This window comes from Bubalus kerabau, chromosome 5, assembly GCF_029407905.1.
Source record: "Bubalus kerabau isolate K-KA32 ecotype Philippines breed swamp buffalo chromosome 5, PCC_UOA_SB_1v2, whole genome shotgun sequence".
NCBI classification, from domain to species: Eukaryota; Metazoa; Chordata; class Mammalia; order Artiodactyla; family Bovidae; genus Bubalus; species Bubalus kerabau.
Window position 1 is genome coordinate 54,081,937 of NC_073628.1, and position 18,688 is coordinate 54,100,624.

At 39.5% G+C, this 18,688-nt stretch overlaps 1 pseudogene; it reads right to left on the reverse strand.

Annotated features, from left to right (window-relative positions):
• Nucleotides 1-18,688, reverse strand: part of LOC129654223 (ankyrin repeat domain-containing protein 26-like) — a 131,225-nt pseudogene that overhangs the window by 50,970 nt on the left and 61,567 nt on the right.

Sequence of the window (18,688 nt, forward strand, 5' to 3'; positions counted from 1 at the left end):
AATTAATCTCAAAAATATAGAAGCAGCTCCTGCACCTCATTCCAGAAAAATAAACGACCCAATCAAAAAGTGGGCCAAAGAACTAAAGAGACATTTCTCCAAAGAAAACATACAGATGGCTAACAAACACATGAAAAGATGCTCAACATCACTCGTTATCAGGAAAATGCAAATCAAAACCACCATGAGGTACCATCTCACGTCGGTCAGAGTGGATGTTATCCAAAAGTCTACAAACAATAAATGCTGGAGAGAGTGTGGAGAAAAGGGAACCCTCTTACACTGTTGGTGGGAATGCAAACTAGTACAGCCACTATGGAGAACAGTGTGGAGATTCCTTAAAAAACTGGAAATAGAACTGCCATACGACCCAGCAATCCCACTGCTGGGCATACACACTGAGGAAACCAGAAGGGAAAGAGACACGTGTACCCCAATGTTCATCGCAGCACTGTTTATAATAGCCAGGACATGGAAGCAACCTAGATGTCCATCAGCAGATGAATGGATAAGAAAGCTGTGGTACATATACACAATGGAATATTAGACAGCCATTAAAAAGAATATATTTAAATCAGTGCCAATGAGGTGAATGAAACTGGAGCCTATTATACAGAGTGAAGTAAGCCAGAAAGAAAACCACCAATACAGTATACTAACGCATATATATGGAATTTAGAAAGATGGTAACGATAACCCTATATGTGAGACAGCAAAAGAGACACAGATATAAAGAACAGTCTTTTGGGCTCTATGAGAGAAGGCAAGGGTGGGATGACTTGAGAGAATAGCACTGAAACATGTATATTATCATATGTGAGACAGATCATCAGTCCAGGTTCGATGCATGAGACAGGGTGCTCAGGGCTGGTGCACTGGGATGACCCAGAGGGGTGGGATGGGGAGGGAAGTGGGAGGGGAGTTCAGGATGGGGAACACATGTACATCTATGGCTGATTCATGTCCGTGTATGGGAAAACCACTACAATATTGTAAAGTAACTAGCCTCCAATAAAAATTACGTGGAATGTACATGTTGTTAGAGATATTTTTAAAAGAAAAATTATCTTCCACAGATAATTTTATAAACTCTGCAGGTAATTTTTCTTTCTTTATGATTTAATAATAACAAGTAGCCTATATAAGAAAAAAAGCATAAATCGTGATTTCATTCATTTAATGTATGTAATTACCAATTATTTGCTGACATTCAGAAAAAAGAAATCAGTATCTCTCCAGAGGAAAAAATATACTTCTACATTTCTTCTTTCAGACTATTGCAGCTGAAATTTTCTCATTTAATGAAGAGAGATTTAGAATTTCATTTATAAAATTATAAATTATAATTTTAGTAAAAAGAATAGATAAAATGCTTATGTATTTCCTCTTTATTTTCAGAAAGATCTAAAACATCCACCAAGGTTATAGCAAACAGTAAGATAAATTAAATAAGTGCATTAAGTATTTAGCGTTGGACATGACTGAGCGACTGAACTGAAGTTAGAAACCATAAGAAACAGAAGGACCAGAAATTCTTAGTTCATAATACATATCCAAAGGCCTAAAACACGGCTCATCTTGAATTATCTCTAAACAAAAGTTTTGCTAGGATAAATAGAAGACATCGCTTCATTAATTTCAAAGTGAGAATTTTTTTTTTAAAGAGAAATCACTTCAAATTTAAATAAACTTCCAGAGGGAACTATATTAAATACACACACACACACACACACACACACACACACACACAAATACACAAGTATAAACAAATCACATTGCTGTACACCTGAAACTTACACATTATTTTAAACTGACTACACTTCAATTCAACGAAAAAACAAGAACCACCACCAACCTCGAAAACAACCACCAAAAAAAAAAAGTGAACACATTTTTTTAAGTTCTTCATAAAAATCAGCTATATGTCTTTCAAAAGAGTATGAGCATTGTTTTTTTACAACCTCACTTTCTCTTCTTAAGTTGAATTTGAAATAATTTCTTGCATATTTATAATATAGAGTTCCTGGTCTGACTGACCCCACTATTTCTGTTGTGTTTGTATAATATCTGTCTCATCTTCATCCTCATTCCATCTTATATTCATCTTGTCCTTCTTAAAGGAATTCTTCCCCTTCATCCTCCTCCCCAGCTTCATATTCATCTAGTTGTTTTTCCTCAGTGCTTTGTAATTCTTTTCTTTCATAATGGCATACTTCTTATGCCAATATTTATAAATCTGAATCATGCACATGTATGGCTTTTATTATCACGCCATTTCATATTGTGACTTTGAGGGCTTCTATTTCTGCGGTGGGATCTTTTTTGTCACCATAAGGATCAGGGGACTGGTATGTGAACAAATACAGGGAAAGAAGAGTTACAAACAGAACAACTTACCTTTGTACGACCAAGGCCTGCTACAGACTTGAGAAGTTTTGAAACAGGCTCAGGTGATGGGAAGGCAGGATGACAGATGCCCTCAAACCAGGGTGATGGTTTGGGAAATGTTTCAACCACATCTTCAACATTACTATCAGAATTACTGTGTTGAGAGAAAGTTGTACTCTCTGGTCTCAAAATGCCACATTTTGCTTCTAGTACAGTGAAAACAGGAGTACATGAGAACATGTGTCATTTCAAATCAAGGAATAACACCAGGAGGACAGTCTTCAAATAACTTACTGTTTCTCTTGGATTGCTGAGAAGCCTTCATTAGCCTTGTTAACTTTGATTTCAAGATATGCTGGAGAAGAAAATAAGAGCTTGAAGAATACAACAAGTATTAACCTGAATAAAAGAATTATAACATCCCCCGTTCCTCTATGATCTAACATAAAGAGCACAGGCTCTGGAGTCATTCAGATGTGGATTCAAATCCCAGTTCTGTCACTGACCTGATCATGGGGAAAGGATTATGACAGATAACATCAGAAGCCCCAGATGTTCCTCTCCTTACCCCTAATTGACTGCTATACAAATACTAGGACACCCACTAGATTACTTTCTCTACCAAAATGTTCTAGAGTAATAATTTATCCCCGGTAGTTTAGCTGCTGCTGCTGCTAAGTCGCTTGCTTCAGTTGTGTCCAACTCTGTGCGACCCCATAGACAGCAGCCCACCAGGCCCCGCCGTCCCTGGGATTCTCCAGGCAAGAACACTGGAGTGGGTTGCCATTTCCTTCTCCAGTGCATGAAAGTGAATAGTGAAAGTGAAGTTGCTCAGTCGTGTCCAACTCTTAGCGACCCCATGGACTTCAGCCTACCAGGCTCCTCCGCCCATGGAATTTTCCAGGCAAGAGTACTGGAGTGGGTTGCCATGCCTTCTCCACCGGTAGTTTAGAGCACTATTGAAAAACTAAGACATTTAAATTAATTGCTATATTTTGAAATTTGCTTCCATGATTAATATATACATGGATTATCACTTGTGAAGGGAAATACAAAAGTTTAGGTTTTAACAGAACCTTATTTAGATGGGCTAGAACTGCAAACACGATAAGCTACTTCTGTTTGTCAAACAGCTAGAGACCAATGAAACAGGGAAAGAAATTCAGCTGCTTCCATGAAACAGGGAAAAAACAAGGTTTAACCCATAGGGCAATGATCATGAATGAAAGCCACACTCTAAATAGACAGCCATAAGCAAACATGTTCACAATAGAGACAGAGAGAGATGGACTGAAATAACAGACACTGAAGAAATGTGTTCTGCAAGGAAAAATTAGGTTAACAGTAAATATTAAAAAAAAATTTTTTTTAAGGTAGAAGAGAAAGAAGAAAGGAAAAAGTGAGACATTCCTAGTCAAGAACAAACTTTACGGGGAAAAAAAGTATAATAAGGTATGTGGAGAAACACATATATTTAGAATTTATATACAGTAGATCAGTAACATATCAGTATTCTTAAGGATATACTATGAGCAAAGCCTCCATTTCATATGATTTTATTAATATAGTTTTATGCATCTACACTGTTCTTCAAATTTTATGAAAATATCAACATCAGTTCAGCTCAGTTCAGTTGCTCAGTTGTGTGCAACTCTCTGTGATCCCATGGACTGCAGCACACCAGGCTTCCCTGTTCATCACCAACCCCCAGAGGTTTTACAAACTCTTGTGCATTGAGTTGGGGATGCCATCCAACCATTTCATCCTCTGTCATCCCCTTCTCCTCCAGCCTTCAAATTTTCCCAGAACCGGTATTTTCCAATGAGTCAGTTCCTCGCATCAGATGACCAAACTATTGGAGTTTCAGCTTCAGCATCAGTCCTTTCAATGAATATTAAGGACTGATTTCCTTTAGAATGGACTAATTGGATCTCCTTGCAGTCCAAGGGACTCTGAAGAGTCTTCTGCAATACCACAGTTCAAAAGCAGCAATTATTCAGTGCTCAGCCTGCTTTATAGTCCAACTCTCACATCCATACATGACTACTATAAAAACCATAGCTTAGACTAGACAGAACTATGTTTGCAAAGTAATGCCCCTGCTTTTCAATCTGCTGTCTAGGTTGGGCATAGCTTTTCTTCCAAGGAGCAAGCGTCTTTTAATTTCATGGCTGCAATCGCCATCTGCAGTGATTTTGGAGCCCCCCAAAAAAGATGTCTGTCACTGTTTCCATTGTTTCCCTATCTATTTGCCATGAAGTAATGGGACCAGATGCCATGATCTTAGTTTTCTGAATGTTTTGTTGTAAGTCAACTTTTTCACTCTCCTCTTTCACTTTCATCAAGAGGTTCTTTAGTTCTTATTCAATTTCTGCCATCATGGTGGTGTCATCTGCGTATCTGAGGTTATTGATATTTCTTCTAGCTATCTTGATTCCATCTTGTGCTTCATCCAGCCTGGCATTTTGCATGATGTACTCTGCATATAAGTTAAATAAGCAGGGTGACAATGTATATCCTTGATGTACTCCTTTCCTGATTTGGAACCAGTTTATTGTTCCATATCCAGTTCTAACTGTTGCCTCTTGTCCTGTATACAGATTTCTCCGGAGGCAGGTCAGGTGGTCTGGTATTCCCATCTCTGGTTCCTCTGCCTTTTCTAAATCCAGCTTGAACATCTGAAGTTCATGGTTCACGTACTCTTGAAGCCTGGCTTAGAAAATTTTGAACATTACTTTGCTAGCATGTGATATGTGTGCCATTATGTGGTAGTTTGAACATTCTTTGGCATTGCCTTTCTTTGGGATTGGAAGGAAAACTGACCTTTTCCAGTCCTGTGGCCACTGATGAGTTTTCCAGATTTGCTGACATATTGAGTGCAGGACTTTCACAGCATCATCTTTGAGGATTTGAAATAGCTCAACTGCAATTCCATCACCTCCACTAGCTTTGGTCATAGTGATGCTTCTTAAGGCCTACTTGACTTCGCATTCCAGGATGTTTGGCTCTAGGTGAGTGATCACACCATCCTGGTTATCTGGCTCATAAAGATCTTTTTGGTAGAGTTCTGTGTATTCCTGCCACCTCATCTTAATATCTTCTGCTTCTCTTAGGCCCATACCATTCCATCCTTTATGGTGTCCGTCTTTGCATGAAATGTTCCCATGGTATCTCTAATTTTCTTCAAGAGATCTCTAGTCTTTCCCCTTCTATTGTTTCCTCTATTTCTTTGCAGTCATCACTGAGAAAGGCTTTCTTATCTCTCTTTGCTATTCTTTGGAACTCTGCATTTAAATGGGTATACCTTTCCATTTCTCCTTTGCCTTTTGCTTCTCTTCTTTCGTCAGGTATTTGGAAGGCCTCCTCATACAACCATTTTGCCTTTTTGCTTTTCTTTTTCTTGGGCATGGTCTTGATAACTGCCTCTTGTACAATGTCACGAATCTCCATCCATAGTTCTTCAGGCACTCTGTTTATCAGATCTAATCCCTTGAATCTATTTGTCACTTTCATGTCTAATCATAAGAGTAAATATTACATGAAACTAATTTCAGAGCAGGAAAACTAATTTCACAACATAACACTTTACCTTGGTTTTAAAATCTAAGACTTCATCATTTGAGTAGGCCCTAAATCAATGCCAGGTTTGTTGGGAAACCTTTAAAGCAAAAACATACAATAAAAATGAGTGACCTCATGTCCTTGAACAAAAGAAGAAAAAAAGAAAAAAAAAAACAAGTGAAAGTTTGTCAATATATTAAATGAACTTTCTTGACATTAATAAAACTAATACAATTTTGTAAAGTTTAAAAATAAAATAAAATTTTAAAAAATGTGGCCTGTTTTAAAACAGATTTTTTTTATTTTTTTTAAAGATTTCTTGATGTGGACCTGGAGAAGGAAATGGCAACCCACTCCACTATTCTTGCCTGGAAACTTCCATGGACTGAGGAGCCTGGTAGGCTACAGTCCATGGGGCCACAAAGTCGGACACAACTGAGCGACTTCTCTCTCTCTCTCTCTCTCTCTCTCTCTCTCTGATGTGGACCACTTTTAAAGTCTTTGCTGGGTTAGTTCCAATGGTGCTTCTATTTTATCTTTTGGCTGCCTGAGCCTGGGTCATGTGAGATCTTAGCTTCTCTGACTGAGTATCGAACCCACACTGCCTACATTGGAAGATGTCTTACTAACCATCTTAACCACTGAATCCCCAGGTGCAGTTTTTCATTACCTATTTCTGAATCCATCTCTCCCAACCTATGAAATATCTAGTTAACACTCATTCTTAGTTTCCATAACAGAGAGTGACAGCCAGTGTATCAGCAGAGCCTAAAAATAATTTTTCACTTAAAGTTCTAATTGCTGAACTGAAAATCAAATTGATGGATTGGAATAATTCTTGTTTGCCCAAACTGGAATAAACCTGATGACTTAAAACAAAGCGGAAGAATAGGCTTTTCCTTCTCCACTGTCTGTTCAAGGTTCAGAGACGAATCTGAGTCCATCCAAAATGGGAGTCTTGGTCCGTCAGCAGGGATACCACTTACTGAGATGGCACCACTTCTCTCCTTTACGCTAAGGGATTACAGGGAGTTTCCCCACAATGTTGAAAACTAAAATGTACACATGTCAAAGAACTAATTTATATCTTTAACTTATATGCTACATAGGTACTTCTCAGTCTCTGCTGAGGGCCATGGGAGTGGACGTGGGAGCCAGGAAGGCCAATTGTCAAATCACAGGTCAGCTCATTTTAGCCAGGGTCAATTCATTAACCTCCTGAAACCACAGTTGCCTAATTAAAAGTAGAACACAGCTACTTTACAAAGCTGCTGTGATGACTCTATGAGGTCACAAATGTTAAGCACGTCTAACCCAGAGTAGAACACTCAACAACCATTAGTTTCTCTTCTCCATGTTCCCTTAGTTAAACATATAATTTAAAACATCCATAAAATCCTACTTCCTTTGAAGAGTCCTCTTCAGAACTCTCATCCACTATTAAAGAAAAAAGAAAGATACATTTTAAATCAATGGAAGAAAAATACAGAGTATTAAAACCTCAAGACTGAGGCTTTGTTTAAAAGTTTTCATTTCAAACCACACCTGGAGGCCACACTAGAGGAAGAGAACAGTGGTTGTAGTATACTCGTAGGTTACTAATGCCTAAGAACCACTCCTTCCCTTTATAGTCATCAAATGCCAAACAAAACAACAAAGAAAAGAACTGCTGTTTACAATGACCATAATCCTAACCAAACTCCAGGAACCTGACAGAAAATGATACTATACCCTTAATACAATAAGTACTATAAGCTGACAATAGCACGCTTAAACAGCATAGTATTTCTGGATTTCTATTGTCTGGAGCACTGAATAGAGACTATAGATGTCTTGCTGGGACATGATTACTTCTCTGGCTCTTCAGTTCACAATGAAAACGCCCTATCACAGGGAAGCTTGGTCAAAGGCACTGAACCTCACAGCAAGGTAACATCAGAAACAAAAGTCTTCTCTTCCTGGCCCTCTTTCCAAAGGCAAGAGAAGTATGAAAGATGTAGTGATCCCAGGTTTAGAAAGGATAATCTCTTGAAAGGCAGGTGGGGGAGGGCAAATGAGTAAAGGGGCTCAATTCAGTGGTGAGAATGGGGACTAGACTTGTAGTGGTGAGCGAGAAGTAGGGTACACAGACGCTGAACTTTTTTAAAAAGTTCCATATATATATATGGAACTTTTTAAAAAACTTTAAAATCTTTTTTAAAAAGTTCAGCTTCTGTGTATATATATATACTAACATGTTTAAAAAGAATCTGTTGAGGCTATCTCCTTCCATTGCTCAGGAGTATCTGGACCACACAGATCAGGATGGCCCAAAGAGTGCTGTGTACTCGTGAGGGATATCATTATATCAGTCCTTCCCATTACATGGCAAATGTTTATATAAATCATGCTTTTTCAGCTTGGAAGGCATACATCATCACGTCCTAAGCTGATGAACAAGGGGAGTTAGGGAAGGATGGAGGGAACCACGGACTCTGGTGCTGTTGGACAACATTTTCCAGGGCCGTCATGATCTGATGCTGGAGGGATGACTCACATGCAGTGACTCCACGGGGAGAGATGCACTGCAAGCTTGAGCAAGGAGGGCAGGGGCGGTGATTTTTAAACGTTTTCACCCTGTGACATCAGAACAATGCTTAGTACATAAAAGACACTTGAAATGTATCTGTTTAGTGAGCAAATGAACAAATAAATAAGCATGTTTTCTTTGAAAATTTTCTTTAGAAAAATACAGAAATTAACCAGAGAAAAACTCTATTCTGAGCATATTGAAGACCAAGACACTGCCATCTCTGTATCTCCTCTGACTAGTGTAATAGACCAAATTACAGCTCTTTGATAGATGTTTTTGTGGTTCAGTCACCAAATCGTGTCTGACTCTTGTGATCCCATGGACTACAGCTCACCAGGCCCTTCTGTCCATGGGATTTCCCAGGCAAGAATATGGGAATGGGTTGCTATTTTCTTCTCCAGGGGATCTTCCCGACACAGGGATCAAGCCATATCTCCTGCATTGGCAGGTGGATTCTTTACTACTGAGTCACCTGGGAAGCCCCCTTTGATTAGATAGAGGTCTACTCAGTTTAAGGTATCCTTGGATACCCTGTACAATGTGCTGGATGCCACATCCAGTGGACCTAATGCTGTTTTTGTTAATGCAAAGTATTTTTGTGCTTTTATTAGAACCTGCAGAGTCCCAAGTTGTTCTATTTGAATATCTATTATGATAATCTTTTAACTGATGGCAAGAGACCATCTTGTTCTTACAAAACTGTACTCTCATGACAATTGTCCAACACACAAAAGAAAATACCTGATCCTAATGAAGTCAACCTATCTCACTCTCTCTGGATCTGTAAGGAATGAAGTTGGTAATCTAGACCTGCTTGGTACAATAGGCAAAATAACTGTTTCTCAACCAGGCATTGCTTTTCTGCCTTCTGTACAATTGGTAGGTATCTTTCAGAAATAATCTCTCACTACTATGCTACACACTGCCTCAGCTTTGCAGTTATTGTTTATCATTTCTTATCCTACCAGGAAGGGATTATTCAAGTTCCCAGTTTTAATGATGGTAACTATTTTAGTGAGACTAATCACTACACAGTAAAAGTGAAAGTGAAAGTGAAGTTGCTCAGTCCTGTCTGACTCTTTGCTACCCCATGGACTGTAGCCTGCCAGGCTCCTCTGTCCATGGGATTTTCCAGGCAATAGTACTGGAGTGGATTGCCATTTCCTTCTCCAGGGGATCTTCCCGACCCAGGGATCGAACCCAGGTCTCCTGCATTGTAGACAGATGCTTTACCGTCTGAGCCATTACTCACTAAATGCAAACCATTTTTAAAAAGGAAAGTTCACTTTCATAAGACATCCAATCTCCTGTACTATGACTATAGATGAAATATACATCATACTCACTTATTTTTTTTTTTCTGATTTACAAAAAGATCCAATATAGGACTTTAGGGGCCATATTAAAGAGATAGATTTCTTTTCAGATAATACTCTCTTTGATGTTAAATCACCTACAATTAACTTCTTAAATAATTCTGAATACTAGAGTATAAAGAAATTAATTAAAAATAAAATACACATGTAATTTATACTACTTTTTTCATAGTTCTTTCATTATTGAAACTTCCTCATTCCTACTTTATCTATGGTAGAATCACCGAAAGTAATTCGGTATCAGATGACATACCTGGGTTGCTATTTTCAGGAGAAGTTTTAGATCTCTTTTCTTTATATTCAGAAATCAGTTGGCGAAAGCTATGTATTAAAAATGCGATAAATAATATTTTAACACTGATATGAAAAAACAACTACCAAATTCTTAGATCGTTTTAGACAACGTCAGAGATAATATTAAAACTTCAATTGTCATATACATTTCAACTTTCTAAGTTCTACAAACTTTTATTTAGCATGTAGTAAAGGAGAAAGTAAAGGTATAAATTCACCCTGCTTATTTAACTTATATGAAGAGTACATTATGAGAAATACTAGGGTGGATGAAGCACAAACTGGAATCAAGATTGCTGGGAGAAATATCAATAACCTTAGATATGCAGATGACACGACCCTTATGGCAGAAAGTGAAGAAGAACTAAAAAGCCTCTTGATGAAAGTGAAAGAAGAGAGTGAACAAGTTGGCTTAAAGCTCAACATTCAGAAAACTAAGATCATGGCATTCAGTCCCATCACTTCATGGCAAATATATGGGGAAACAGTGACTGACTTTGTGTTTTGGGGCTCCAAAATCACTGCAGATGGTGATTGTAGCCAGGAAATTAAAAGACGCTTACTCCTTGGAAAGAAAGTTAGACCAACTTAGCATATTAAAAAGCAGAGACATTACTTTCTCAACATAGGTTCATCTAGTCAAGGTTATGGTTTTTCCAGTAGTCATGTATGGATGTGAGAGTTGGACTATACAGAAAGCTGAGCACAGAAGAATTCATGCTTCTGAACTGCAGTCTTGGAAAAGACTCTTGAGAGTCCCTTGGACTGAAAGGAGATTCAACCAGTCCATCCTAAAGGAAATCAGTTCTGGGTGTTCAATGGAAGAACTGATGTTGAAGGTGAAACTCCAATATTTTGGCCACCTGATGCAAAGAGAAGACTAATTTGAAAAGACCCTGATGCTGGGAAAGATTGAAGGCAGAAGGAGAAGGGGACAACAGAGGATGAGATGGTTGGATGGCATCACCGACTCAGTGGACATGATTTTGGGTAAACCCTGGGAGTTGGTGATCGACAGGGAGGCTTGGCGTGCTATGGTTCATGGGGTCCCAAAGAGTCGAACACGACTGAGCAACTGAACTGAAAGGAAAAAGAAAAGGAAGATGATATAGTCATGAACTCAGGGCAGTACAGCTCCAATAATTAACTAGATTTAGCTTGGCATACGAAAAATCTCTCGAGCTTGTAAATCCTACCTCTATAACCAACTGCTCTTTGTTCCTGGAGGAGTTGTTTCTTTTCAGTTCAAAGTCTTCCTCTACACAACTGGGATATTACTACCTTATTTCAAAAGAGGATTAATAGGATGTAATGAGATAATATATGCCCAAAATGCTTGCAGAAACAGCCAAAGAGTGGAATAATTTCATCTCCAACTTTATTGCTGTAACTACTTTGGAATCCCAAGTAAATCCCAATGTGTCCTTTTTCATACGTTTATCATTCAAGTGTTGCATGAAACTGTTATTAATTCTGGTGATTAGCTGTTCTTTGTGGTTTTTAATTTAGGGAATCTCAGCTTTTAGATAATGTACACCTAAATTTATTTATAACATGTGAATTCACTACATTAGAGAACATAATGATCCCCCATTATTGCAGCTAATTACACCAAGAGCAGAAACCTAATCACAATCAAGACCTGGCCTGGACACTACTCTTCCTTATCTACCTACTCAAACTCTGAACCAGCAGATCTTTCTGACAATGATGTTTAATCTTCATGCTCCTCTCCAATTCACTTGGAAGACATATCCCTACTCTTATAGTGGGTACTGGCAAGTTCTAGACAGGGCTTACCTCTCTGAATTCCAACTATCTTACTTGAGATTTAGGGATTTCTGCTGAATGCGTTCCTTATGGGGCAGATTCTGAAAACATTTAAGGTGGAGGCAGACAGAAATCCGTTGGAAGATTTTCATTATTACAGGAAAGAGATCCCATGAGGGGCCAAGCATAATTAGGGAATCTCAGGCAAGCTGGCACCCACTACTTTGGGAAGGATGACAGGGAACCTGTGACCTAAGAAAAGGTGCCCCTACAGGATAGAAAGCCGCCTTGAGGTTCAAGTCTAGATACAAAGGAGAAAGGGAAGTCTGCTCAATCCCTGCATGAGCACTTGACCCTCTCTGACAGCCTAAAATGGTCCCCCCTGACATCTGATAGAAGAAAAGATAAATAAGAGCCTCAAGGGCACCTCACTGTGAAGATCTAGGCTTCCATGTGGGCTCCACATAAGGTATCTGAGTGAGGGGGGAAGCTAGGTGGCCCAGCTGCCTGAACTGGGTGCTGGAGCTTTGTTTGCAGCAGTGACTGAGCGACAAGTATACATATGAGAACAAAGGAGCTCTCACTCTGAAGTCGACGTGTGCATCACCTTAAAGGCTGGGGAACCTGGACCCAGAGGGGCAGCCTGAGAGCAAAGGTCAATCATGAGCCCACTGCAGGATGAGTTTTTTTTTTCTTTTAAAATGATTTTATTAAAGGTCTTTATAGAGCCACATCCAGACTCCAGATCCAGCTGCCAAGCAGACCCTGTCAAGACCAGCTGTAGCAGCAGTGCTGCAGCAGTATAATCAATGCAAGGAACAGAATGATGACAAGGAACTATTTTCTCCCCTCCAAATGACTTGTGGAAGAGGACTGTTTCGTTGATCTTAGGGAATCCTCTGGGTTCTTGGAAAATTCAAGTGGAAGTGTATAGAGAGGCAAGCCCTCAAGGGAAAACAGGATTTGCTGCTGAAATAAATATTGCAAGACCCAAAGAACTAGTTAGAAATATCACAACTGTGACACTGTTCATAAGCCATACCAAGAGGTCACAGTTGGAATGAAATAGCTAATGTCAAGCTTTATAAGGATCAAGGTCTACATGTCCTGAGATAAAGCACCCAGAGCCCACAGCCAAGAGTATCTAATTGGCCTTTGCTTGGCTTTTGGCTCTTGAGGGGGAACATCTCACTACCATTCTCCAAACTGCCTGCACCAAACTGGAACTCTCACTGGTCACATAGCAAGTAACAGTTAAAATTATTTTTGGCTGCAGTTTAGTGAGAACTGGCATTTTAATGTGAACTCTTACATATTAAAACCACTAATAACAGCATATTCTTCTGCAGTCCACCTAAAAACATCTTGAGAAAAGATGTCAGCACCTTACTGAAGAAGAAGTCTGACGACATTTGTTGATTCATACTTGACAGCAAGCATGAGGGCTGTTCTAAAACAACAGAGAGATGACTTCAGCCTCAGGAAGTTGAGTTGACTTACTTAAACAGTTAATTTGATATGCTTTACCAAGTGAACACCTTGCCCTTTCATGAATAACTGATCATTTACAGACTCAAGTGTGCATCTTTGAAAATTACCTCCAAGGCTAAAATGAAGGGACAGAAAAGAAGCCTCCTGTCCCACTGGGATGCCAGGTAGCAGCACTTACTATTTCAAAAGTCCCTGTTGGGGACTTCCCTGGTGGGCCAGTGGATAAGACTCCAGGCTCCCAATGCAGGGGGCCTAGGTTCCATCCCTGGTCAGGGAACTTGATCCCATATGCTGCAGCTAAGAGTTCCCACAACTAGGACGCCAATGTAGCCAACTTTCAAGTTTAAATAAAAAAAATATTGATAATAATGGGAATAAAAATAGTCATGGTGGCAGTTAATGATGTAGACAAGCATGTGCTAGGCACTAAAAATGAAATACTATATATAATATCTTTCTTACACACAGGCACCTTTGAAAGATGCATTACTATTTGCCTTTTGTATCAGGAAACTTATTTGCTGATGATAACCCTAATCAGTAGGAAACCTAGGAATTGAACCTAGCCTGAATCTAAAGCCCATCATTTTCATCTGTATCATTCACCTCTGACTTGTCTTGGTTAAAGGAACTGTTTATCCAATAAAAGCTATCTTTATTGCTTCTACCTGCATTAAAAATGCAAATATAAAAATGTACTAAAATGAGAAAGGATAAAAACTGATGAGCCTACAGGATCAGGTGACCGTGAGTAATAATCACCTTTTTGTGGCTATTGTTATTTAGTCGCTATGTTGTATCTGACTCTTTTGTAACCTAGTAACATCAGCATTCTTCAATCAAAGTAATTTAAAACAGAGTTATCCAAAAGACAAAATCAAGTCTTTTAGGTTTACTATGCATCTTATAAAAATATATACATACAAAGTACAGGTTAAAGAATTCTTTTAAAAGAATTAAGAAACTTGATACTGTCATGAGGTAAACTAAAAAGCAGAATCCATATTTCACAAAGCTAATAAAACTAATTTGAAATACCTCAGCTATTACAAGATCAACCAACCAAACAAAAAGAGGTTGCATAGGACATCGGTCAATACTTTAAAGGAATATGATTCCTGCTATACATTCCTGCTATATATTGTTAATGATTCTCAGTCAGAATAATTGATATTCTACCTAAGTAGATCACAAATGAATCCTCTTATTCATTTAATCTTGATATTATCATCCTAGAATAGCACTAAGGGTTTTAAAAAGAAAAAGAACAACGGTACCTTTTCATCTTATCAACCGCATGTATATTTGCTTCTTTCTTTACTAAAAACTCCACCATTTACCCTCTCCTTTCACGTATAGCAAGTAACAGTGGTGTCAGGTCATCCTGTAAAACAGGGAAAACCATTTCTAATGTACACAGTTAACCTATTTCTAAACTGAAATTAAAATCGTGCAGCCAAATTTCTGAACTTAAAAATAAAAGTCAGAAAGTAAATGAAAGAGAGCCCCCTCTTCATTGCCCTGTGCATCTTCTTTCTCTTTAATATGCTCCTCATCTGGGCCTTCCCTGGTTGTCCAGTGGCTAAGTGTCAAGCTCCCAATGCAGTAGGTGGGGGTATCATTTAGCTACTGTATCAAATGCATATTTTAGGGACAATGCTGAGGCAGAAATATATAATACTATCTGTAGCATGCATAACCTATCCAAGGATGACCATGAGTAAACTCAAAAGGTTTACAGACATTCCAGTGGGAATATTATTCTCTACATGAACATGCAAAGAGAGAAACTTTTGTTTTTCTTTTTCAAAAAGTCAACTGTGGAAACCCTGTTTTACTGCTTTCTCAGAAATGTCTCCTGGAATTTAATCTTACTCATTCTCTCTTCCTTGCTTGCTCTTTCCACCGCCCTTCCTTAAGTTAGGCGTTCTGGTGGAGAGGTCAGCATTAGCTAGATGTTAACTGCATGCAGAATGAGCACCCTCCCCACCTTATCTTCAAAGACCCTTCTTGATGACTCTCATGTGATTAACTCCAGACCACCAGGAGGAAGCTTCCAAAATCCTAGAGTTCTGGTGTCTGTCTTGCTTTACTGCTCTTAGTTAAAGATTGCAACATAAAATTACCAATACATACATGCTCAACATTTTCTCGGGGAGTTGCTCTTCCACCAGCTCTCCTGCACTGTATCTTATAATCTTGTGTGTTTGTGAGAGTTATTCAGTGCGAAATTGCCACAACCAACTTAAAAATTCTAATTTGAAAAATTGAATTCCATTCTTAAGAGATTTTTTAAAATAAGAAATCAATTATAGATTAATTATACTGTCTTTAAAAACCTTCAAATATTTATTAAAATAAACTATCAAAAATTGGAAACTCAAATGCTTATGGATGGAAAGCTGATGACCTAAGTAATTGAAAAAGCCAGGTGAGACCGGTAACCCCGAAAACACCCGTCCCACACAGAAGGGGTGGCCTCTGCATGCAGACCAAACAGTAGGATGGGCTCAAGGGGGTCCAGATTTGGTTCTTGGAGAAGCCTGAACTTCCACATGAGCCTCCTAAATTTGAAATGTTGACTCAGTGTATGGATGTAAACTAAACATATCCAAGGGCCATGTTTGGTTTATGGCCCACTTTTGGTTTTATGTTTGCTGTTTCCAAACAAATGGGTATAAAGCAAATATTTGTATGTGAAACCTTTCCTTTCTTTAGTATCATATGTTTCACAAAAAAGTGGGTCCCAATATGTAATAAATATGGCTATTAAGACTCATCATTCAATTAAACATAAATTCTTTTAAAAAGACTCAAAATTCACAGTCAAGAATGTTTCCACTGCCTGTTGAAACTACAATCTATCTCTAGAATTCTTCTAGATTGTTAATAAAATGGATCATGAGTTTCCAAGCCTGCTGAAAATAAATGCTTGCAACAATTCCCCTCTGTACTGTTACTAACTTCATGGGTTTTAAAGCTCTCATTTGCTTATGCCAGGGATCAGCAATTCTAACAGACACCCTCCAAGAGTCTGTCCTGAAGCTGACACCAAAAAAGGCTCATGAGTTACTATTACTGCAGTCAGGAAAACCCTGCTGGTAACAAACATCTGTTGACCTAATGACCTGGATAAGTGAAGGTGCAAAATCCTTAAAGGGTCAGACTCTACAGACGAAGTGACTTCGCCATGAGCAAATTGCTAAAGACTCTTGGAGTGTCACTGAATGATGAGTGGTTGGAAGGAAAAGGAGTTATCGTTCAAGCCCATAGATATTGCCAAAGATACTCCTTTTAGTATCTCAAGCACAGGGGCAGAGAAAAAGTCAGGCTAATATTGTTGGAAAGGAGGGAGCTGATGGAAGTAGCTAGCATTTATCAAACTCCAATGCTTCAGGAGACTACTTTCTTTTGTGAAGGGTGCATTTAGAAATTAGATGTATTCACTCCATAGTTATTCATCAAGGATTGGTTCAGAATCTGAAGGGAATAGTTCTAAATACACACGTCCAAGAGTTCCTCAATTTACTCAGTCAAAATCTACAGCGAACAGCCTAGGCTTATACATTTTTAAAATAAGTTTTCCCGGAGGAGCCAAGATGGCGGAGGAGTAGGACGGGGAGAACACTTTGTCCCCCACAAATTCATCAAAAGAGCATTTAAACGTCGAGTAAATTCCACAAAACAACTTCTGAATGCCGGCAGAGGACATCAGGCACCCAGAAAAGCAGCCCAACTCTTCGAAAGGAGGTAGGAAAAAATATAAAAAACAAAAAAAGAGACAAAAGAGGGAGGGACGGAGTTCCGTCCCGGGAAGGGAGTCTTAAAAAGAGAGAAGTTTCCAAACACCAGGAAACCCTCTCACTGCCGAATCTGTGCCGAGCTTTGGAAGCACAGAGGGCAACATAAAAGGGAGGGGAAAAAAAAAATAAACAATTAAAAATCGCGGATTGTGAGCCCTACGGTAACTCCCCCAGCGGAGAAGCAGCGCAGACGCCTGCACACGGCATTAGCAAGCGGGGGCTGGGCAGGGAAGCGCGGCGCGGGCTGTGTCCCTTAGAGTAAGAATCCGCCCGAATGTCCTGAGCGCTATCTGAGCGAAATAATTTGGGCTAGTAAACCAGACTGTGGGATATCTACCACGCGAAAAGCCAGCCCTAACCTAAGACACCGCCAGGCTCGCGCACGGAACAAAGGACTGAGCAGAGATAGCCGGCTGCAGACCTTCCCCCTCCAGTGACAGGCAGCCAGAGCTGGAAGGGGGCAATCGCAGCCCCAGAGAGACACTATCTATAAAACTGTAAGCAGGCTTCTTTGCTAACTAAAACTTCTTGGGGGTCTGGACGGTCAACATCTGCCTGAGAAGGTGCGCCGGTTTTACACCCAGATAACCGAGTGGCGGGGAGGCGATAAGTCGCAGCATTGGCGCCCGCCAAACACATCACCTGAGCTGCTCGGATCTGGGAAGAGCACAAAACGCAGGCCCAACCGAGTCTGCGCCTCTGAGGACTACCCGAGTGCCTGAACCTGAGCGGCTTGGACCTGGGAGCTCAGCCCAGGGCCGGCCTCTGATTGTTCCCGGCGGAACAACCTAGAGCCCGAGCAGTGTGGGCACGGAGGCTACACGCGCCGTGAGCGGGGGCAGACCCAGTGTGGCTGAGGCACTGCGAGCGCACGCCAGTGTTATCTGTTTGCAGCATCCCTCCCTCCCTCCCCACAGCGCGGCTGAACAAGTGAGCCTAAATTTAAAAAAAAAAAAAAAAATAGTGTCCTCAACCATCCCCTTTGTGTCAGGGCGGGAACCAGACACTGAAGAGACCAGCAAACAGAAGAAGCTGTAACAGAGGGAAACGCCTTGGAAGCTACAGGCCATAGATTAAAACCCTGTGGTTACTACGGATTACATAGGAAGGGGCCTATAGATCTTGAGAAATATAAGTCGGACTAAGGAACTGCCAAAAATGAACTGAACCCACAATACTCACAACAAAACCAGAGAAAGACCTAGATATATTTTTACTATTTTTACGATCAATCTTTCTTTCTTTTTTTTTTTTTAATTAAAAAAGGAAAAAAATTTTTAAGTCCTCTATTGTCCTTTAATTTTCACTTTTATAACTATTACTTTGCAAAAAAAAAAAAAAAGACCCTATTTTTTTTTTCTTCTTCAGCAAACTTCATATATATATTTTATAATTTTTTGACCGTGGTTTTTTTTTTTTTTTTCTTTTTTCTT